This window comes from Ovis aries, chromosome 11, assembly GCF_016772045.2.
Source record: "Ovis aries strain OAR_USU_Benz2616 breed Rambouillet chromosome 11, ARS-UI_Ramb_v3.0, whole genome shotgun sequence".
Taxonomy (NCBI): Eukaryota; Metazoa; Chordata; class Mammalia; order Artiodactyla; family Bovidae; genus Ovis; species Ovis aries.
The window spans coordinates 38,527,982-38,552,935 of record NC_056064.1 but is presented as its reverse complement, the minus strand read 5'-3'; the positions used below and the strand labels follow the sequence as shown (position 1 = coordinate 38,552,935).

At 43.9% G+C, this 24,954-nt stretch overlaps 1 pseudogene; it reads right to left on the bottom strand.

The window, feature by feature from the left end:
* Positions 1-9,039: 9,039 nt before the first annotated feature.
* LOC132657421 (large ribosomal subunit protein uL11-like) lies at positions 9,040-24,951 on the bottom strand (annotated as a pseudogene).
* Between the last annotated feature and the right edge of the window lie 3 nt (positions 24,952-24,954).

The window sequence follows — 24,954 nt, the reverse complement described above, 5'->3', positions numbered from 1 at the left end:
ATTTAACTTATATGCAGAGTACATCATGAGAAACACTGGACTGGAAGGAACACAAGCTGGAATCAAGATTGCTGGGAGAAATATCAATAACCTCAGATATGCAGATGACACCACCATTATGGCAGAAAGTGAAGAGGAACTAAAAAGCCTCTTGATGAAAGTGAAGAAGAGAGTGAAAAAGTTGGCTTAAAGCTCAACATTCAGAAAACGAAGATCATGGCATCCGGTCCCATCACTTCATGGGAAATAGATGGGGAAACAGTGGAAACAGTGTCAGACTCTATTTTGGGGGGCTCCAGAATCACTGCAGATGGTGACTGCAGCCATGAAATTAAAAGATGCTTACTCCTTGGAAGGAAAGTTATGACCAACCTAGATAGTATATTCAAAAGCAGAGACATTACTTTGCCGACTAAGGTCCGTCTAGTCAAGGCTATGATTTTTCCTGTGGTCATGTATGGATGTGAGAGTTGGACTGTGAAGAAGGCTGAGCACCAAAGAATTGATGCTTTTGAACTGTGGTGTTGGAGAAGATTCTTGAGAGTCCCTTGGACTGCAAGGAGATCCAACCAGTCCATTCTGAAGGAGATCAGCCCTGGGATTTCTTTGGAAGGAATGATGCTAAAGCTGAAGCTCCAGTACTTTAGACACCTCATGTGAAGAGTTGACTCATTGGAAAAGACTCTGATGCTGGGAGGGATTGGGGGCAGGAGGAGAAGGGGACGACAGAGGATGAGATGGATGGATGGCATAACTGACTCAATGGACGTGAGTCTGAGTGACCTCCGGGAGTTGGTGATGGACAGGGAGGCCTGGCGTGCTGCGATTCATGGGTTTGCAAAGAGTCAGACATGACTGAGCGACTGAACTGAACTAACTGATGCTCTGCTTGGGCTTCCCAGGTGGTGCTAGTGGTAAAGAACCTGCCTGTCATTTCAAAAGACATAAGAGACATGGGTTTTATCCATGGGTGGGGATGATCCCCTGGAGGAGGGCATGGCATCCCACTCCAGTATTCTTGCCTGGAGAATCCAATGGACAGAGTAGCCTGATGGGCTACAATGGGGTCACAAAGAACTGGACATGACTGAAGTGACTTTGCATACATGCATGCTTTTACCAACCTCATTGTAACAATTTGCTATTCATCTAACAACGTATCCCCTTAAAATTTTAATTCTGTTCACAAATGTAGTACATATCCATTTTCCAAATTTTGAAAGGAAAAAAACACCCCAGAGAATGACTATCCCTTCTTATAAATCCACCTCCTGAAGAAAATCATGCTTGCCAGATAAGTTTGGGGCATATTCTTCCAGCTATGTTTTTATACACTAGGCATCTAATTATTTTTAGTACGAAGACAGGCTGTGCCCTCTTTGCCTGTTCCCCTTTGTAACCAGTGCCACAAACTTTCAGTCTTTGCCTGATGCATCTAAGTGTGCCAGGCTTACACCTGCAACCCCTGATGTGCATCAAACCAAGGCAAGACCTGGGACAGGAGTAGTCTGAGCAGCTTTCAATGTCGCTGTCATCTGTGATCCACCCTTGACTATCTCAAAAGGGTGCTGGGCAAAGGTGGCCACTGGCACAGGAGCATCACAGCGACAGCCGAAGAGGTGAGAACAGCACCAGTCTCTTCTGCGGCTGCTAAGTCGCTTCAGTCGTGTCCCACTCTGTGCAACCCCAGAGACGGCAGCCCACCAGGCTCCCCCATCCCTGGGATTCTCTAGGCAAGAATACTGGAGTGGGTTGCCATTTCCTTCTCCAATGCGTGAAAGTGAAAAGTCAAAGTGAAGTCGCTCAGTCGTGTCCGACTCTGAGCGACCCCATGGCCAGTCTCTTCTAGTTGTTAACAAAGAACACGGTGGCACTGTGCTCTAACCCTGCCACCTGCTATTGATGCGGGAGGTGTGCCTTTTGGTCACAAAGGACCTTGATTATTGTAATATCAGAAGCAGCCCCACAGCACTGGACTAGAAGGCAAGGTTCTGGTGCATCAGTTCCACAGCCATGGAAGCCAGAGAGCAGACTCGTTACAAGAGCTTTCAGAGTAAAAGTATAGTATACAAGGCACCGAGCAGGAACAAGAACCACCGAATGAATAATTTAGACTTTCATTTTTGGCTGCACAGGCCTTCGTTGCTGTGCAGGCTTTCTCTGGTTGCAGCGGGCAGGGTCTTCTCTAACCGCGTGCAAGGGCTGCTTGCTGCAGTGGCTTCTCCTGTGGAGCACAGGCTCTAGGTGAGTGGGCTTCAGCAGCTGTGGCAGGTGGACTCAGTAGCTGGGGCTCGCATGCTACAGAGCATGAGCTTAGTAGCTGTGCACATGGGGGTTAGTTGCCCCAAAGCATGTTGGATCTTGGATCAGGGATTGAATTGGCAGGTGGATTCTTCACCACGGAGCCACCAAGCAAGTCCTGAATGAGTAATCTGCAGCGTGATGAGTCTTTGGAATGGGAAGTGCTGGGTGGTACAAGGGATGTTACTGGCAAGTTCCACGTAGCCTCAATGTTTAGGAAAGACTCCCGTGAAGAAACGTTGTTAAACTGGGACTCAAAAGATGCTAGCTAGGCAAAGAGGACAGGGAAGAGTGTTCTAGATGGAAGAAACAGCACATGCAATGCCAGGCCTATGGCTGGAGAGAACCTGACCAATTGAAAGAACCAAAAGAAACCCATAATAGCTAAAACAAAGAGAGTTCCTGGGAAGGTGGTGAAACAGGCTCTGGAGAGGTAGGGAAGGCCCAGGCTAGGGTGGTGACTTAGGCTACGTTGAAGATTCTAAACTAGCTAAAGGACAATGGGAAACCATCAGTTTCCTTATCAAAAAGTGAGAAATAATAATCTCAGAGTTACCAGGAAACAAGATGAGAAAAATGCAAGTCAAAGGTCTTTGTAAGTTACAAAGCATGATAGGAATGTTACTAACATTGCAATATCATTAGTAGTAATAATAAGCAGGGTTGCTTTCTCAAGTAATAGAAGTAATAGCACAAATCTTCTAAGTGGGAACATGAGGCAGTCACTTCCACCCCACCTCCCCAGCCACGCTGTGCAACTTGCAGGATCTTAGCTCCTGGATCAGGGACCGAACCTGTGCCCCTCCACAGTGCAATCACAGAGTCTTGACCACTGGATAGCCAGGGAAGTCCCTGAAATAGTCTATAGAGTATAAAACTCTGACTTATTCAAGGGAACTGACAGAAAGGTCAGAAGTTTATTTTAGTTGAAACTTGCAGTGTAAGGTTCCTGAAACCCAGGCGTTAGCTCAGCTCTTTGGAGCAGGATCACACCATTTATGGACATGTGTGTTTCTCAACTCCACTGACTCCCCAACACCACTTGCAGAAAAGATCAGTATTCTGCCTCCTTCTCAAACGCACCAGAGCAGAATGGCTGACACATTCTTTCCTCTTCATTTCTTCCAGCCAGAGCTGGGGCTCAGCATCTCCTTCCTAGGTCAGCTTTTGTGGAAGCTGTCACTATTCCCAAAACATTACACTCTTCTGAGCTCTTCGTGGCAAGATAATTATCCCAGTTAGCACCTGCATTACATTTTAGGAAAAATTTGACACCTGTCCAAGTCTATGATGTTTTACAATGGTTCTGTGAAGTAGGCACAACTGAATATCACAGAAACGGTGCAAAACCGGGAGCTCTCCTCTCCTATCTGATCAGCACAGATATGCCACCAGGAGAACTTAATGGCTCAATTTAGGCCACTTCCTCTCTGCCTGCAGCACATTAAGTTCTAACCAATGATAGAAGGGCAGAGTTTCTGCAAGTGTAGCATTTGATCTGGTCAACCAAACCAGACCTAATTCTTCCCCAGAGGTCAACATCATCAATGCTCCACACTGCCACATACCAGAAGTTGCAAACTTGCATTTTTGTCTTTGATATTCAGAATGTCTTTAAAACTTTTTGAAAGTTTGAATGCCAGTTTTTAAAAGTCAAATTGCACATCAAAGTTCAGATTTCTAGCTTTTCCCTTTTTAAAAAATTTTTATTGGAATATAGTTGATTTACAGTGTTAAGTTTCAGTTGTATCCAGCTTTTCTTGAAAAATCAGATCTGACACCAGTCTTTGGAGATGAGCAGAGTCTTCTGACCAACACACTCTACCTCTGTCCCTACTCGGACCAGATCTTTTACGAAGGTCCCATGACAGCTCCAGAATATGAGTTTGTATACCTACCCCCATACCCACCAGGCCTCATGAATATGGAATCCCTCCTGTGTGGCTCTTCCATATGCATGGGGCTTATTCTGTTTGGATGCAACTTTGAGAATGTTTTGGAGATCTTTGTGTAGATGAGAAAAAAACACCTTGGCCGCTCGTCTACCGCTGGTGGGTCTTAATTATTTGCAGCTACTTCCCAAGGGTAAAGATAAAAATCTTGATCCCACCAGACTTCTGTTAGGCCACTCCTGTCTGTTGTCTCCTCTGCTCCTTCACTCTGGCCCTTTTTTCATTCATTCAAAATTCAGAACCTTTTTAAAATATATATATATATATATACTTAAGAAGGTGCCGAGACAATGGCCTCAAATCATTTTTAAAATTTCATTTGTTCCCTCATTCATGTATTTGACTGGGCTAGGTCTTCACTGATGCATGTGGGCTCTCTCTAGTCACAGTGTGCGGGCACTGCAGGGGCTTCTCTTGCTGCAGAGCATGGACTCTAGAGCTTGGGCTCAGTAGTAGTGGCCCACAGGCTTCATTACTCCGAAGCATGTGGGATCTTCCTGGACCAGAGACTGAACCCATGTCCCCTGCACTGGCAGGTGGATTAACCACTGGACCACCAGGGAAGTCCTCAAATCATTTTCGTAATGAGATGGAGAATTTAAAAAATGTCTTATTGGAATCCCACTTCCAGTATACATCCAAAAGAACTAAAAGGAAGATCTCAAAGAGATATATATACACCCATGCTCATAGCAGCATTACTTACAACAGCTAAGAGATGGAAGCACCCAGGTATCCACTGATGGATGAATGGATAAATAAAATGTGCTACATACAGCATAATATTGTTTGGCCTCAAGGGAGGAAATTGTTGAACCTCGAGGACATATGCTAAGTGAGATGAGCCAATCACAAGGAGACATACACTGTGTGCCTCCCTTACAGAAGGTATCTAGAGTGCTCAAATTCATAGAGACACAAAGCAGAGTGGCGGTTGCCAGAGGTAAGGATGGGTGAGGGGAAAGTAGAGGTTGTTCACTGGATATAGAATTTCAGTTTTGCAAGATGATTAAGTTCTAGAGAGCCATAACCCACAACCATGTGACTATACTTAACACTACTGAACTATACACTTAAAAATGGTTGATGGTAAATTTTTTAAACCATGTTTTTTTTTAAGTGTTTTTTAAATGCATCATTAGAGATCTGAGTTCTGCTAGGGGTTCCAACACTGACTTCTGTGACCTTCAGGAAGGCACTCTCTGGAACTCAGGTCCTCTTCCAAAAAATGAGAGGGGAGAAGAGAGGATAATGAAAACAGCAGCCTCGGTGTGGGGCAGACACATGTGGCAGTGCAGGGTGAACAACTGAATGCTCTGCAAATAGTAGATGTCCTCGCCAACTCAAACCGTGGTCTCTGTGGTGACTTAATCGTAGGTTTTTTTAAAAAAAAACCAAGGTCTGTATTAAGTGCCAGAACCTTACAGAGGAAAGAACAACAGCCTGCCCTCAAACTACTCACAGTCTAATGGAAAAAATTAGAAACAGAACTAGAAAACAATTCACCATGTGTCACAGGTCAGTCTAACATATAACAGATTCAAATAGACACAACTTGATTCCCTATTAATGGGATGAAGGCTGGACATACACAATGACTGGTTGTTTGGGTAAATCAACAGTCTCAAATTAGAGCACAAGTTTAAATCTAGATAATCTTTTCCAGGTGTTTAGTGTAAAAAGGAAAAAAAAAAGTGTGTGTGTGTATACTTTCGACCATAGACTTTTGCTTAGATGCATTTTAACTGATATTTTAATTCTTTAATTAGTTTATTAATGTACTGATTAATTAATTGCATTTAATCAACTTGATTCCCATTTAAACAAAAGAAGCCCCAGACAGCTGGAACAAAGAGCACTCCTGCTGGCTGGACCACAGTCTACAAGGAAGAAAGCCTGAAGTGTGCGGGTTGATGGAGACCAATCTCCATACTCTGTTGACACAATTATGTCTCCATAAATATTATCCACAGCCAAGCCAGACTATCGTGATTAAGCTTTGGTTTTCAGTTCTTAAAAATATTTTTTTTTCCTGGAGTTAATAATTAATTTTTTAAAAATTGGGGAGTGCACACTTAGATTTCCAGGTCCCTATAATGAACTTTTTCTACCATCATCAAAAGTGTAGATATTTCCTATGTTAATTTCGTCTGATTTCTTGGAGACATCCCTTCTGGGGCCTTCTGTCCTCCTGCCCCAGTGCTGACTGATTACTCTGGAAGGCCTGCAGCCAGGTTATGTCACCCTGGGATTTCCTTTCATCATTATCATGAGAATTCTCTTCACTTCTCACCTCTGTTGAATATCCTGTTTCCAGGATCACATGTCTTCTTGTTTCTTGATTTGTTGTCTCATTTTGGCATACCACATCCTCCAGTCATTTCCTGAGAAGGGGTACATAGGTAGAAAGTAAAATTTTTTAAGATTTCACACATCTAAAAATGTGCTTACATTACTGAATTAACAATTTGACTAATTCATAAAGTTATAGGTCATAAATAATTCGAAAGCATTCCTCTGCCGTCTTCCAGAATGCCTGACGGAAAGCATGGTACCATTCCAACAACTGTTCCTTTGAACGTTAATTGCTTTTTCCCTCAGAAGGTTTTAGTAACCTTTGTCTACTTACTCAACAACCTGAAATATCTGATTTCTTTTCCATCCACTGTTGACATCACTTTGCCCACAAAGGTCCCTATAGTCAAAGCTATGATTTTTCCAGTAGTCATGTACAGATGTGAGAGCTGGACAATAAAAAAGGCTGAGTGCCAAAGAACTGATGCCTTTGAACTGTGGTGCTGGAGAAGACTCTTGAGAGTCCTTTGGACTGCAAGGAGATCAAACAAGTCAATCATAAAGGAAATCAACCCTGAATATTCACTGAAAGGATTGATGCTAAACCTGAAGCTCCAATGCTTTGGCTACCTGATACAAAGAGCCGACTCACTGGAAAAAGACTCTGGTGCTGGGAAAGACTGAGGGCAGGAGAAGAAGGGGGCAACAGAGGATGAGATGTTTGGATGGCATCACTGGCTCAATGGACTTGAATTTGAGCAAACTCTGGGAGACGGTGATGGACAAGGAAGCCTGGCAGGGTGCAGTCCATGGGATCACAAAGAGTCGGACATGGCTGAATGACTGAACTGACTGATGTTGGGCACTCAGTGGGCTTCTCATTCTGGAGATATATTTCATTCAGTCCTGATTTGACTTTTTTAAGTTTTCCTTTTTCAGCTGTGTCAGGCCTTAGCTGTGGCGCACAGGCTCCAGGAAACATGGGCTCTGTAGTTGCAGCACTCAGGGTTAGTTGCCCATGGCATGTGGAATCTTTGTTCCCAGAGCAGGGATAGAACCCATGCCCTCTGTACTGGAAGGTGGATTCTTAACCACTGGACTCTTAGGAAAGTCCCCTGGTTTGATTTCTTGAATTATCCCTTTGATGACTGCTTTCCCTCCACTTTTCACACTTTTCACATCTGCTCTATTTCTCTGTAACTCCTAAGATGAATGTTAACCCTTCTGCGCTATTTCCAGTTTAAAAAAATCTTTTCATGCCCGTTTTCCAGCTTTTTTTTTCTTCCTTTGGCCACACTATGCAGCTTGTAGGATCTTAGTTCCCCAACAAGGGATCAAACTTGGGCCTTTGGTAGTGAAAGTGAAGTGTGCTAACTACTGGACTGCCAGGGAATTCCCCAGCTTTTTTGTCTTTTTTTAATATAAGTCCTTTACAATACTGTTTCTGCCATACATCAACATGAATCAGCCACAAGTATCCGTATGTCCCTTCCCTCTTGAACTTCCCTCCCACCCCATTCTACTCCTCTAGGTTGTCACAGAGTGCTGGTTTGAGCTCTGAGTTACACAGCCAATGCCCACTAGCTATCTACTTTGCATATCACAATGCGTATGTTCCCATGCTACTCTCCCCATCGTCCCACCCTCTTCTTCCCCACCATGTCTACAGCTCTGTTCTCTGTCTCCACTGCTGCCCTGCAAAAAGGTTTACCAGTACTGTCTTTCTAGATTCCATATAGAATGTTAATATGATATTTTTCTCTAACTTATTGCATTTTGTATAATAGGCTCTAAGTTTGTCCACTTCATGAGAACCAACTCAAATGCATTTTTTTTAGCTAAGTAATATTTCCTTCTGTATATGTACCACAACTTCTTTATCCATTCATCTGTCAAAGGACATCTAGATTGCTTTTATGTCTTCAGTTCAGTTCAGTCGCTCAGTCATACATGGAACAACAGACTGGTTCCAAATTAGGAAAGACGTTCGTCAAGGCTGTATATTGTCATCCTGCTCATTTAACTTTTTTCATGTCCTAGCTATTGTAAATAGTACTGCAATGAACACCAGGTACATATGTCTTTTTCACTTGTGGTTTCCTCAGGGTATATGCCCAGTAGAGGGATTGCTGGATCATGTACTTTTACTGCTAGGTTTTTTTTAACAGCATCTCCATAACTAGTCTCTGTAAAAGTGAAATCACGCACTCATATCCCACTCTTTGCAACCCCATGGGCTGTAGCCTACCAGTCCCCTCAGTCTATAGAGTTCTCCAGGCAAGAATACTGGAGTGGGTTGCCATTTCCTTCTCCAGGGGATCTTCCTGACCCAGGGATTGAATCCAGGTCTCCCGCATTGCAGGCAGATGCTTTGCCGTCTGAGTTTGACTGTATAAATTTGCATTCCCACCAATAGTGGAAGAGGTTCCCTTTTGTCCACAGTCTCCAGCATTTATTGTTTATAGACTTTTTTTTGGTTGTCAAATAATCCTTTTTCTTTTTCCTTTGCCGTTCTTAACTAGCTGAGCACCCCACCGCACCACTGTTGATGTCATCTATGATGTCATGAAGTGGCAGCCAGCAACATTGCAGCCCATAGACTGGGCAGTCCCCAGGATCTCTTTTATGGTTCCAGAAAGTTCTCTAGCTAGAGACTGATACCGCATATATGCTGGGCAATGTTGATGATATCATCAAAAGTGGTTTCCACTGTGCTTAATGTTTTTCTGCTTCTTTCTGTCTCTTGGTGGTTCCTTGAGGGCTTTGATGATCAGGGCAGAAACAGAAGGTACTGCCTCAATCTGGGCCTGTCTGAATCATCAGTTTCACTGTAATCCTCAGACCCTTCCAATCACCAGTTGCCTTGGTGACGTCATCACCGAGCTTTTTTGGAGACAGGCCCAGGGGACCCATCTTGGGGGCCAGGGCAGACGTGGCACCGACTTCCCCATCAGTGTACCTCAGGTATACAGCTTTGATCTCATTAGGGTCGAACTTAAATAGCATCGTGGAGGCGGCTGGTGTCAGATGAACCTGGATTCGGGAGGACCAAAGCAAGTTGCACCTTTGCCTCCTCTGATCCGAAAGGTATTGTTTGTAGGTTTTTTGATCATGGCCGTTATCACCAATGTGACATGATGCCTAATTATAGTTTAGACTTGCATTTCTCTAATAATGATGTTGAGCATCTTTTCATGTGTTTATTAACCATCTGTATGTCTTCTTTGGAGAAATGTCTGTTTAGGTCTTCTACCTACTTTTCGATTGGGTTATTTGTTTTTCTGGTATTGAGTTCCATGACCTGCTTATATATTTTGGAGATTAATCCCTTGTCAGTTGTTTCACCCAGCTTTTCTTTATTTTTAAAGGATATTTTCTCAATTTTATCTTCTAATCCTTTGTGGGTTTGGGTTTTTTTTTTTAGTATTTATTTATTGGCTGAAGGTTTTAGTTGCAGCAGTTGGGATCTTAACTATCGCACGTGGGATCTAGTTCCCTGACTAAAGTTGAACCTGGGCCCCTACACTGGGAGCACAGAGTCTTAGCCACTGAACAAGCATGAAAGTCCTGTAACTCTGTGACTGCAGTTATTGGTTATCACATTTTTAAGATGTTTTATTCCCTGATTTTTTTATACCCGTTTTTACTTCATGGATGTAACGTCAGCTTCATATCTGAGAACATTTACCATCTTTTAAGTTATATTTTCTTTTGTTCTAGTCTGTGCTGTTTCTATATTCTCCAAGTTCCTTTGTTCTTATTTGTTTGGTCTTTGTCTTTCATGTTAGAGACTTTCTTCAACTATCTGGTGATCCTTGACATCCATTCACATTTCCAACTGAGGCACTAAAACTTTCTGGACACTCTGTAAACACAGAGTGAGACGGGGCTTCTCAGTTGCTGGACCTTACTGCAGTGAGCTGACTTTCACTGTGGACTCTCAGCTCTTAGAGTGGTTGAACAGTGGTTCCCCAAAAGACATATCCGCATCCTAATCCCCATAATCTGTGAATGTGACTTCATTTGTAAAAAAGTCTTTGCAATTAAGGATTTTAAGATAAGACCACCTTGGATACTCTGAGTGGGCCCTAAACCCAATAACAAGTGTCTATAGGAGACACCCAGAAGAGACACAGAGAGGAGAAAGTTATGCGAAGATGGAGGCAGACTGGAGTGATGCTGCTACCACCCAAGGAATACCTGGAGCCACCAGAATCTGGAAGAGGCAAAGAAAGAAATGCTCCCTAGAGCCCCTGGAGGGAACATGGCCCTGGCATGTTTTCAGACTTGACTGATTTTGGACTTCTGACTTCCAGAATTGAGAGAGAATAATTTCTTTGGTTTTAAGCTACCAAGACTTTGTTATAGCACCCTTAGGAGACTAAAGCACAAGTTGGAATCAAGATTTCTGGGAGAAAATTATCAATAACCTCAGATATGCAGATGACACCAGCCTAAAGGCAGAAAGTGAAGAGGAATTAGAGAGCCTCCTAATGAAGGTGAAACAGGAGTGAAAAAGCTGGCTTAAAACTCAACATTCAAAAAACTAAGATCATGGCATCCAGTTCCATCACTTCATGGCAAATAGATGGGGAAACGACGACAGACTTTATTTTCTTGGGTTCCAAAATCACTGTAGATGGTGACTGCAATCATGAACTTAAGACACTTGCTCCTTGGAAGAAAAGCAATGACAAACCTAGACAGTTGTATTAAAAAGGAGAGACATTACTCTGCCTACAAAGGCCGTATAGTCAGGGCTATGATTTTTCCTGTAGTCATGTATGGATGCGAGAGCTAGAAGGCTGAGCACTGAAGACTGAAGGCAGAAGGAGAAGGGACAACAGAGGATGAGACGGTTGGACGGCATCACCGACTCAATGGACAGGAGTTTGAGCAAGTTCCAGGAGATGACGGAGGACAGGGAAGCCTGGAGTGCTGCAGTCCATGGGACACAGAGTCGGACGTGACTGAGTGACTGACAACAGGACACTAACAATATCTGCACGTATTTCTTCATGAGATGGTCAGTTTTCCCAAAGGATCCTCCAATATGCTGACCGAAGAGCATTAATCTGCTTAGGACACTCTTAGGGCCAAGTGTGACAAAGGGGCCAGGTTTCACTATATGCTTTGTAGTTGTGTTTCAGCTATGCTTAGCATCCCTGAGTTCAGATAATGTACCTTTCAAGAAGGTGTATTAATCATGGTTTTACATTTTTTCTGTATTTACTGATGCTTTGACATCTCGGGGCCTTTTCAGCCTAGGGCAGAATGCCCCTCTGAATGCTAAAGAAAGTGAAAGTGAAGTCGCTCAGCCGTGTCCGACTCTTCCCGACCCCATGGACTATATCCTACCAGGCTCCTCTGTCCATGGAATTTTCCAGGCAAGAGTACTGGAGTGGGTTGCCATTTCCTTCTCCAGGGGATCTTCCTGACGCAGGGATTGAACCTGGGTCTCCCGCACTGCAGGCAGATGCTTTACCCTCTGAGCCACCAGGGAAGCCACCAAAATAAACTCATTGTCGCTTCTGAAAAGCACCGCTGGGATTAGAACCCAGGATCTCCTGTTTACTAGACACGCACTTTAACCAATTAAGCCATGGCGCCAAAGATTCTGAATGCTAACCAATTCTTAAAAGATAGTAAGTCATTCTGCCAGTGCACCTTTTATAAAACCACCAACCAATCCAAAACCCTTACTCCAAACCACCTCATTTATCAAGCTCACAATTAAAGTCACTATTCCTTTGTCCTAGTCACCCCAGGGCCAGATACCAGACTACTAAAGGCAGTTCCTATACAATGGAGCACAATAGAAAGGAATGGACTCTTGCTATGTGCCACAATGCAGATGAATCCCCAAAATAAGAAAAAAGCTGAGCAAAGGAAGGTAGGCACAAGAGGACGAGCTGCACGATTTCATTTAAAGAAATCTATAAAAATGCACAACAAAGATGCCAGACTGTGGCTGAAGATGGGAGAGCTGACTGCAAAGAGGCACAATTTAGAACCAGGTAACCAGTTTTCTTGCCTGGAGAATCCCAGGGACAGAGGAGCCTAGTGGGTTGCCATCTATGGGGTCGCAGAGTCGGACACGACTGAAGCAACTTAGCAGCAGCAGCAGCAAACTGGTTCTAAAAAAAATTTTTAAAGCCCTCATTTGCGGCACTCTACCAATTTCTGCGGTGTAAATGTTCCCACCATGGCCACTTTTGAGCTGCTAATGTGATACCGCTCAATGTAAACCTGAGAAGAGACATACATGAAACTGGTTCTCCTGAGCAGGTGCTAGGGTACTAGTCAGCCTCATCACACCACTACAGAGGGGAACAAAGGCGATGAAAATGTCTCGTACCTTGTCCTGGTTGTAACATTTGTCAAACCTTTCCAAACCGTACCCTTAAAATGGATGCACTTTATTGCTTGCAAGTTATACTTTAAAAATTGACTATAATGCTTCAAAGGAAGTTATCAGCAAAGACCACAATGCCCAAAAAGAAAGGACTGGTCATGTTATTGTCTATCTTCCTGACAGAATATGATGCAGCCATTCAAACAATTTATCAGATTTTAGCAACATGGCAAAATGCTTTGCTATGTTTTGTGAAAAAGGCAAAATAGGAATTTTATTTTTAGCTTGTGTTCGCCTATGCAAATTCTGCAGGCAGAATGCTTGGCTTTTTAAGTTAGTTTCTTTTGTATTTAAAGGCAGCAGATAGCAAAATGGTTTGAGTCCAGAATCTGCAGCTGCACTGCCCTGGATAGGCAAATCCCAGATGTTATTTTGCAGGTGGGTGACCTCGAGCAATTAACCAAACTACTTTTGAGTCTTGGTTTTTTGACCGTAAAAAGGGCATAATAATAGTTCCTACCTCACAGGGTTGTTCTGAAGATTAAATGAGTTAATATATGTAAACATCTTAGACTACTACAAAGAGCAAGGCTTTATAAAGATTAGCCATTACTCTCATGAGGCAATGATACTGTTTGGACGATAAACTTACTATATGGAATACAGGCATTTATTAGATGTCAAGGAGCAGTGGTTCACAACTGCAGGGGTAGGAGAGCAATTTTTGCTACCAGGGGACAGTCAGCAAGGTCTGCAGACATTTCAGGATTTTATTTAAAATATTTATGGTTGTGCTGAGTCTTCGTTGCTGCGTCTTCTCCAGTTGCGGCAAGTGGGGGCTACTCTCTGGTTGTGGGGCCTGGGCTTCTCATTATTGCGGTTTTCTCTTGTTGTGGAGCTTGGGTTCAGTAGCGGCTGCTCATGGGCTCTACAGTGCTGGCTCGGTAACTGCGGCTCATACAGCCAGTTGTCCAACCCACGGCAGGTGGGATCCTCCAGGACCAGGATCAAACCCATGTCCCCTACACTGATAGGATTCTTTACCACTGAGTCACCAGGGAAGCCCTGGAGAGTTATCTGATGGCCAGGGTTGGGGACCAGGGTGCAATACTGTACGTTAGTTAAAAGATCCTCAGTGCACAAGACAGCACCCCCACAACAGAGAATTATTTGGTCCAAACTATTAATGGCTCCAAGGTTGATAAACCTTTAGTTATAGCCTAATAGGGGACAAAGATATTATACTCCATCCCCGACATGGGGATCCTGAAAACCCTTGTAAATCTGAAGTGCTTACATTGGGAGCATTTTTTGTTCTGGATGTGCTCCTGGATGGCAACTGGTCACCAGAAAGACCAAAACATAATTAGAAGCTCAGAATTTTCAGCCCTACCTCTTACCTTCAACTTCTCTAAATAGGGGAGAGGGTAACAGTTGATCATGTCTACGTGAAAGTTGCTCAGTCGTGTACGACTCTTTGTGATTCCAACTCTCCAGGCCAGAATACTGGAGTGGGTAGCCTATCCCTTCTCCAGTGGATCTTCCTGACCCAGGAATTGAGTCAGGGTCTCCTGAGTTGTAGGTGGATTCTTTACCAACTGAGCTATCAGGGAAGTGAGGTCTACATGAGGAAGCCCCTATAAAAATCCTAACAGTAAGGGGTTTGGGAGCTTCCAGAGGAGTGAATACACCCTAACAGCTCCTGTGTTCAGACCCTCCCAGACCTCCCCCATGTATGTATCTCTTAATCTGTATCCTTTAAAATTTTTAAATTGTATTATTTATTTCGCTGCACTGGGTCTTAGTCCTGGCATGTACTACCTTTAGCTGCGGCATGTGGACCTAGCTCCCTGATGCAGGGTAGAACCTGGGCCCTGCACTGGAAGCATGGAGTCTTAGCCACTGGACCACCAGGGAAGTTCCTAAAAAATACTTGTATTTCGTTTTGGCTGAGCTGGGTCTTTGTTGTTGCATGGGCTTTTCTCTAGTTTGCAGAGTGGAGGCTACTCTGGGTGTTGTTGCCAGGGCTTCTCATTTCAGTGGCTTCTCTTGTTGCAGACCACAGGTTTGCAACAGAGTTGCGGTTCCCACACTCTAGATCACAGGCTCAACAGTTGTGGCGCAGGGCTTAGGTGGGATGTAGGATGTAGGGTCTTCTGCAGCATGTGGGATCTTCCAGGATCAGGGATTGAACCTGTGAGCCCAAGGAAGCCCCATCTGTATCCTTCATCATATCCTTTAATGCACTGGTAAATTTAAGTGTCGCCCTGAGTTCTCTGAGTCACTCTAGTAAATTTAGAGATCCCAAGGAGGGGTCATGTAAGTCTCAGATTTGTAGTCAAGTCAGAAGCTGTGGGTAACCTGGGGGCCTACTACTTATGATCGACATTTGAAGTGGGAGGTGATCTCGTGAGTTGCTGTGTTGTGCTCAGTCGTGTCTGACTCTTTGTGACCCCATGGACTGTAGCCAGCCAGGCTCCTCTGTCTACAGAATCTCCCACTCTGCCCAAGAATACTGGAGTGGGCTACCATCCTTACTCCAGGGGACTTTCCTGACCAGGCAATTGAACCCATGTCTCCTGCGTTTCCTGTAGTGGCAGGCAGATTCTTTATCACTGTGCCACCTGGGAAGTACCAAACCCTTAACCTGAGGGAGCTGACTCTATCTCCAGGTAGACAGCGTCAGAATTGAGTTGAATTGACCCTCACTGTCAGAGAATTGCTGGGGTGGGGGGGCGGGAACGGGGAGACTCCCACACATCTGGTATCAGAAACCTGTAAGAATAAAGGAGACACACAAGACAGCTTGCCTTTTCTTAAAACAACGAAGCATATAATCAAAACTGAGGATGTACTCAACTAAATAAAGAAAAGAAGAATAGAACATTAGCAGGGTGCTGCCCAGAACACAGGATTCCCTGTAACACCTGGCCAGGAGGGGCCTCAGTGAGCCTCAGGGTTTGTGATCCACTGGGCATACCCAGTGATTTTCAATTTTTACCTTATTTTATTGGTACATTTTTAAAAAGCTTAAGTCAACATTAAAAGCCTTTACTTACCTCTCCATCTGCATTCCAAGCATGAAAACCCAACTGGAGTCAGTTCAAATATGTTTAGTACATATACTACTTTTTAACACAATCTGACAATGATATCAAGCAATTAAAAATTCTAAAAAGCACTTTTTTGGGGGGAGGAGCAGGGTTTACCAAAATGTTACATAGTGATACTTTGATCTTCATTTAAAATTGAACTATGTTGAGAACTATCAATAACCTCAGACATGCAGATGACACCACCCTTATGGCAGAAAGTGAAGAGGAACTAAAGAGCCTCTTGATGACAGTCAAAGAGGAGAGTGAAAAAGTTGGCTTAAAGCTCAACATTCAGAAAACGAAGATCATGGCATCTGGTCCCATCACTTCATGGGAAATAGATGGGGAAACAGTGGAAACAGTGTCAGACTTTATTTGGGGGGGATCCAAAATCACTGCAGATGGTGATTGCAGCCATGAAATTAAAAGACGCTCACTTCTTGGAAGAAAAGTTACAACCAACCTAGATAGCATATCGAAAAGCAGAGACATTACTTTGCCAACAAAGGTCCGTCTAGTCAAGGCTATGATTTTTCCTGTGGTCATGTATGGATGTGAGAGTTGGACTGTGAAGGCTGAGCGCCGAAGAATTGATGCTTTTGAACTGTGGTGTTGGAGAAGACTCCTGAGAGTCCCTTGGACTTCAAGGAGATCCAACAAGTCCATTCTAAAGGAGATCAGCCCTGGGTGTTCTTTGGAAGGAATGATACTAAAGCTGGAACTCCAGTACTTTGGCCACCTCATGCGAAGAGTTGACTCATTGGAAAAGACTGTGATGCTGGGAGGGATTGGGGGCAGGAGGAGAAGGGGATGACAGAGGATGAGATGGCTGGATGGCATCACCGACTCGATGGACGTGAGTTTGACTGAACTCTGGGAGTTGGTGATGGACAGGGAGGCCTAGCGTGCACAGAGTTGACACAACTGAGCGACTGAACTGATGTTGAGAAATACACCAATATTTCACCGGTATTATAATTTGGGATTACAGGTGATTTCTGCTTAACTCTTCACGTCTTTTCAAATTTCTCCAGTGAGAAGCATGTATTATTTCGATAACTAGGAAAAGAACAAAGGAGCCTCCCCTAGTGGCCCAGCGGTAAAGAACTGCCTGCCAATGCGAGAGACCCCTGGCCTGGGAAGATCCCACAGGCTGCCGGGCAACTAAGCCTGTGCGCCACAACTACTGAGCCTGTGCTCTAGAGCCTGGGAACCGCAACTATTGAAACCCGTGCACCCAGAGCCCATACTCTGCAACAAGAGAAGCTACCACAGTGAGAAGCCCGTGCACTGCAATGAAGAGTAGCCTCTGCTCACTGCAACCAGAGAAAGTCCCAGCACAGCCATCCAGAAATACAATTATAAAAAAAAAAGCAAGGAAATAATGGAGGACTGAAAATGAAAGGAGAAAGTAGCTGAAGGTGTGTGGTCTGTCTCCAGGCTCGCTCTCTGGTCAGTACAGGAGAGGGCAGGGGCAAGGCTCTACTTCCCCCCCATCTCTCGGAGGCCCTAACTCAGGATCCAGGAAGCTTTTACCTCTGTATTCTTGCCTTTGTTCTTCTTCCTTCTTCATCCCCAGGATCGAATCCCTTTCTGTTGGGGGTGGAGGGGATATAATTTTTTTTTAAATCACCTATTTGCAGAAAATTGTTGATAGTGGGTTGGTTGTGCCAGGCGCTCCAGGGCCCTTGCCCTTGAGCATACAAAACTTTCTTCAGACTTTCCCTCTACCCATTTTCCTTGATTTTTAAAAACTAATTTTTGATCACAAAAGTAATATCTGTTCACTGAAGAAAAACTGGAATTCACAGAAATAAAAAAATGAATATAAAAATCATCTGTAATCTGCCACCCAGAGGCAGACATTATTAACATATGGTTTATACAGTCTCAGTCTTTTTCCTATTTGGATACACTGGTTTAATACGGTTTAATACACTTCTCTTCTTGGAACAAAACAGGACATCTATATAATATCTGCAAAACTCTTTTTATTGAGGTATACCATGCCTACGTTCAGTGCAAAAAATGTGTAACTCTTAAGTGTACCTCTTGATGAATTTTTCACATAAATACCTACAATATCTTTACTTGCTTTCTGTATTTAGCAATCTATTATGAACATTGCCTATATTATTAGATGATCTTTAATGGCATAATTTTTAATGGCTAACTACAATAGTCCACCACAGTAATGTACTGTAACTTATTTAACCAATCTGTCACTGCTAGGAATTTAGGTTGTTTCCCGTTGTTAACCCCTGCATTAGTTTTCTATCACTGCTGTAACAAATTACAAACTTAGTGGCTTACAGCAACACAAATTTATTCTCTTCCAGTTCTCAAAGAAGGTTAAATGAGTCAGCAGGTTTGTGTTCCTGGGGCTTTGTTGGTGCTCGAGTGATTAAAATTTCACCTGCCAGTGCAGGGGGTGGGGAAGCTAAGATCCCACAACCCTAGCAGTCAAGAAGCCAAAAGGTAAAACAAAAGCAATACTGTAACACATTCAATAAAGACTTTTATAAAAAGAACTGTTTTCTTTTGGGAAGCTCTAGGGAGAATCTGTTCCTTGCCTCCTCCAGCTTTCAGAGGCTGCTGCCATTCCCTGGCTCATGGCCCCGCATCACTCAGGGCTTTACCTCCGTCATCGCGTCTCCTTTTCTGACACTCATCCTCCTATCTCCTTCTTCAAAGGATTGTGATTACAGTGGGTCCACTGAGACAATCCAGTTCCCACCACAATCAACCTCAACCACAGCTGCAAAGTACCTCCTATCAGGTAAAGTAACATTTTCTTGGGCTCCAGGGATTAGCATCTGGATATCCTTCAGAGAAGACATTCAGACCACCACAGCTATGGACACTCCCCTCCCCATTTCTTTTTCTACTTCTGTTCCTTCTCTTGTCCCTCTCACATTTACTGCCCACTGGTTTTTAACACCATTCCAGTCCCCAAATCTCTTTATTGCTTTTGTTTCCTATGTCCTTCAAGACATAATTTATTCTTGGGAGCTCAATGATTGTTTCTGATCTACTGATTTCTAACTTACTTCCCCAAGCTCCAGCCTTTCTCTCAGATCCCAATCAAGAATGTACAGTCTCTGGGCATTCCCTGGCAGCCCAGAGGTTAGGACTTTGTGCTTCCAATACCATGAGCGCGCGTGCGTGCGTGCGTGCGCGTGTGTGTGTGTGTGAGAGAGAGAGAGAGAGAGAGAAAACGAGAGAGAATGTAGTTTTCCTTGGCTGTCCCCTTAATGTTTCTGAAACTGGATACATGACCCCTCCCCCATCCTCTACCCCACCTTCCTGCACCAACCTGGCTCCCATATAGGATCTTGTTAAAGTGACTACTCTCAAAAATATTTAAGGCTGAAGACTGAGGATTCACCTTGCATCTCTCTTCTATTTAATTAATCACTAAATCCCATCAATTATTTTATGACTTAGCATTCCTCTAATATTCACCTACTATCTTGGTTATTGCTAAAGTGTATAATTACACTTTCTCCCCATCAAAACCATACTGCTTTTATGGAGGTGGACTATCCTCTCCTCCAGGAAGTCCTCTGTGACTGCTTCTTTCTAGGATACCATCTTCCCACTTCTAGAGGAAAAACCACATAATTAAGTATCCACTATGTGCTCAGATTTTTCAACCATTTTAAAATTTAATCCTTACTTCTTTAAAACTATTTATTTGGCTGCACTGGGCATGCAGGATCTTTAGTTTCCGCATGTGAACTTCTTAGTTGTGGCATGTGGACTCTATTAATAGCTCCCTGCACTAGACTCTGAGCTTCCAGTACTCAAAGTCTTAGCCACTGGACCACCAAGGAAGTCCCTAAACCTTAATCTTTAAAGTAATGTTTTTAATGTATACAAATGAGGAAACTGAGAAGCTAAGTAACTATGCAAAGTAACAAAACTAGTAGATGGTAGAAAGTGAACCCCAGCCTGACCAACTCCAATGCCAAGCTTTTTGCCTCTACTCCACCATCACCTCCTTGGCGTTGAAGCCCATGGTTCAAAACTTGACTGTTCATTAAAAGCATCTGGGAAGGGTCTTCCCTAATGGTCCAATGGTTAAGAATCCACTTTCTAATGTAGGGAGGGGACACAGGTTTGATCTTGAGTGGGGAACCAAGATCCACATGCTGCGGGTGATAAGCCTGCATGCCTTATCTAGAGAAAAGCCCCCAGACGCCACAATTACAGAAAAGCCTGCATGCCGCAAGGAAGGCCCAACACAGCTCCCCTCACGCTCCCCCCCAAAAAACATCACCTGGGGAACTGATTCTTAAGTCCCATACCAAAGCCACTAATAAGGTTCTCTGAAGGTGGAACCCAAAAATCTATTTTTAAAAATTTCTATACTCATGACATATTACTTATTACTAACTAGGTATGCTTAACATATACACCTTATTCCATCAACTAGTGGAGGAAATACTGTCCTATTCATCTCTGTGACCCATCCAGTACCATTATAGAACAGGCACTAGAAAATATCTTGTTAGTTGTTAGAGTCCCCTGGTGGTCCAGTAGTGAAGACTCCACAGTTCTGCTGCAGAGGGCACAGGTTTGATCCCAGATCAGGGAAGATTCCGCTCCCCCACCCCCCAAAAAAATCCCTGCTGATTATTTCCTTTTAAAAATATGTATTTGTATTTACGGCTGTGCTGGGTCTTCACTGGCATGCACAGGCTTTTCTCGAGTGGTGGTGAGCGGGGGCTACTCTCCAGTCGCAGTGTGGGAGTCTCTCAATGCGATGGCTTCTCTTGTTGTCTGTTGAGAAGCACGGGTTCTATGCACATGGGCTTCAGCAGTTGTGGCTTGGTAGTTGTTGCACACGGGCTTAGGTGCCCCTCAGCATGTGGGATCCTCCTGAACCAGGGATCAAACCAGTGCCCCCTGCATTGCAAGGCAGATTCTTAGCCACTGGACCATCACGGAAGCCCTCTGTTGGTTATTTATATGCTAAAAAATTATAAGGTACACTGTGAGCTATATTATTACAAGAGTTCAAAGGATAATAGTAACAGTAACAGCTAGCGTTTACTGAAACCTCATCATATGCCAGGCCCTCACTGTTCTAAGGAATTCACAAGTATTAAACTTCTTAGGACTTTGCAATAATCCTATAAAGCAAGATCAGGACACAATCTACAGGGTCCCTCGTTAAAAAATTATTAAGAATTTCAACATGGTGACAGCGGAGCATTAAACCATACTGAGGGGCCAACATTTCTAGGCACATGTGTGGCTGTACAGGTCTCATACCCATAAGCCAACCCTGGCTAAAACTACTATCCCCATTTTACAGATGAGAAAACAGACACAGAGGCATCAAACAAGCATTTCCAAGATCACAGTTAACAAGTGAAGATATAAATGTGCACTATCTTAGAGAAGGCTTCACTGCAATCTATTTATGAAGTTCTCCAATCCTTCAAGGTTCAGATCAAAGACCCTTTGTCTAAGTATTCTCATAAGCCAGAAAAAATTATCCTCCTGATATTTTAGCTCCACGACCACATCTGGTTTGCACATTTCTTATGGACTTCATCACATCCCCATGTTACACCTGAAATAACCTGGGAGGTGGGGGGTATATCTAATAAACTCATGTATTTGAATGAATGATCAAAGACACAAACTTGAGGACTGGGAGAGACGAGGAGGTAACTCCAAGCAGGCACAGGCCTAGGACAGAGAGCACTTCTGAAGGACGAAGAGATATGGCTGCCCAATGGTACACATAGGTGCTAGTGTGAAGAACGCTGGAAAAGATGAAGTCTAAGATGTTATAAAGTGCCTTTAACAAAGCTAGACCACCACTTCTCAGGGGCCGAAAGGATATGGTGCATGTGCCCCTCTAAGGTCAGCCAGCTTTGCTTAGGAGGAAAAGGCATCAGGTCACAGTCTGACAGCTTCTCCCCTCGCAGCCAGTCACCTCACATATAAGCTCTATGGGTTAGCGGGGAGACTGAGCCTGGAGTGCCATCTGATCTCATCCATTCACCAATTCACTTGTTTAATACATGTTGGTGAACATATTCCAGAATGAGATACTTGCACCGAGCACTTCACAGCTCCCATTCATGCTCAGTCCACCCAGTGGTGTGCCCGAGTTTCCCATTTCACAGGCCTCAGGAATTAAGTAACTTGCTCAAGATCAGACAGCAGGAAGTGGAAGAGTAAGACTAAAACCCAGTTTCTCTCTTTAATTTCACAATTTGTTTACTGGACATGAATATTCCTGATATTCAAAAAGTTATAGAGAACAGCCTATTAAAACCCATGTACTCCATTCAGAGCTCAAGAGATAGAACCTGAAGCGCCTGTGTACCTCTCCACATTCTACTAAACCGCACTGCTGCCAATTCCTCCTACTTGGTTAACACTGCATGTGGCATCACCACCCAGAAATCTTCCATCAGTTTCCAAGTTCAGGGCCATTTCTATTTCCACTATTACTTCTACCCTTCTCCATTTTACAAGTAACATCTTGTATCAGGATTATTACAATGGCCTTCTAATTGGTTTCCTTTCATCTGCTCTTCTACATTACAATCACCAACCTTTTTAAAACCTTTGAGTAGCTGCCTTTGGTCTTAGGATATAGACAAAAGCATCTGCATGACATTCAAGGGTCTCAGACGGTCTTTCCCCTGCTCTGCACACTAGCTTGTTCCCTATGTTTTGGGCCTACTGGCCTTCTTGCACTTCCTTATAATCCCCAAGCTCCCTCCCACTACAGGGTCTCTGCACACAGTGTTCCTCCCTTCTTCATCTGAGTAACTCTCTTCCCTTTCTCAGGTAAACTTTCTTTCCTTGAGTCTCCTGGCTGGGTCATTCTTTATATCTCTCACTTTTACAACTTTACATTTATTTGTGAGATTAACTGATTAAATTAATAGGCCTTTCCTAACAGGCCAAGGACCAAGAACCACTTGCTTACTACAAAATACATGTTAAATAAATAATAGCTAATGTATATATAACATATATAACATGCTGGCAGTGATCCTAGGACTTACCAACCCACTAAGACCTCCCAAAAGCTCTCTGAAGCAGGTACAGTTATTAGCCCCTTTTTACATATAAGCAAAGTAAATCACACAAGCTAAAGAAGTGGCAGAGTTGGTTCATGAACTCAGGCAGTCAATGAGTACTAAGTGCCTCAGTAAATCTGCTGAATGCATAATGCTGAGTGCTTTTGACAGGGACTACATAGCGCCTATCTTAGTTCAACAAAAAAATCAGTTGGTTATGCTAAGGGTCTTATGTTTGACTGGAACTTTGCTACAAAACATTTCTCTTCTTAGCATTTTATTCCAGCTACCTGAAAATCCATTTGCCCTCACTGGTAGTATCATGAATCATGACTGATGCTGAGCAGAGGGGAAAACCGGTAAAAGGCCAGGAAAAAGTTGGTGAACAGAACTGCGGATCATTTGTAATATGGGTAATCCTCATAAAGACAATTCAAAGGTTTTCATAGATGTCATCTCACTTAACCTTCATTGATTCCTAATAAAGTTACACACACAGGGCAGTTCTGCATCAGCTGATAGATGAAGCAAAAGGCTGAGATGAGGATTCCTAAATCATCAGAAATTAACTAGTCACAGGATGGGTAAGGGAGGTGTTCCCCTATTTCCAATTTCAGAAATGCGTTATTTCTGGCAGAGAAAGACCTCTTCCTTCTTAAGGGTTAAAGGTAGCTAGCTAATTTTCCTGATTCTTTTTTGGCTGCCCTGCACCGCCTGTGGAGTGTCCAGTTCTCCCGACCAGGGACTGAACCCAGGCCGTGGCAGTGAAAGCACTTAATTCTAACCGCTAGGCTAGCAGGAAACGTCCTAACTCTTAGCTGGAACTTCTCAGCAAGGACGGTGTTGCTCTTAGGTTTTCCCAGTATGGCTACAGTAGGGGAAATTATCGTATAGGCTCAAGTTACACGGTAAAGAGCTCTATAAGCTAACTACATCCACTTAACCCTAGGCCAATATGGTGCAACTGTAACAATTCAGGAAATTCTTCACCCAAAGCCTCAATACCAATGTAAAGGAAGTCAAGAAAAACTGTACGCACCTTTTCTTTATGTGCATTTTGCTAAGTTAGAGTTTTCATTAGTTTCTTTCAGGGCTGTAACTAAAAAAGTCTAAGAACTTTATGCCTGTACACACATTCTTTCTGGTTCACGGGACCAGAACTTTACAATAGGAGCACCTTCGCAGGATGAAACATTTCTATTCCTTCAAGTACCTGATAGCTATGGATGCAGATCTAGGAGGAATCCCAATATCCAACCCACGTTGTTTGACCTTGTAACAGCGCAGGCCTCAAACTAGAAGTAGGTCTAAAGGGACTGCATTAGCATTCACCTCCTTGGAGTGGCCTGTAAGGACAGTGAGGAATGCCCGAATCCAGTCCCAATCAGGCCACTCATCAGCTGAATAACCTTGGACAAGTTGCATACCCTCTCTGGGCTTCAGTTTCCACATCAGCAAATTGGAAGTTGAACCGCACGGTCTTCAAGGTCCTTTCCAGCATAGAGCCTGGTACCAAGTAGGCCTAGCCATTAAAGCAGCTTCCTGTGGGCGCGGTGCAGGGCTTTAACGGTCCCCCCTCCCCCGCTCGAGCCCGCGAAACCCTCAACACGCCCCTCCGAGTGACGCCGCTTTCTCAACCGCAGCCTGGACACAGCTCCGCCTCTTCCCGGGGGCGTCCCGTCGTGCCCCGCGCCAGGCTTCTAAAGCGGTGGGTCGACTCCCGCCTTTCCGCGGCCCCGACCCCGACCTCCTCTCCCCAGTTTTGTCGGGTGCCCTATCCTATCAACGTCTAGTATCCCAGCCAATCACGCGGGTCCGAAGTCTTACCTTCGGTCCATTCTCCTCCCAGCGGCCAGCCGGCCCGAGCTCAAGGCCTTTAGCAGGCCAATCCAATCAGTGGC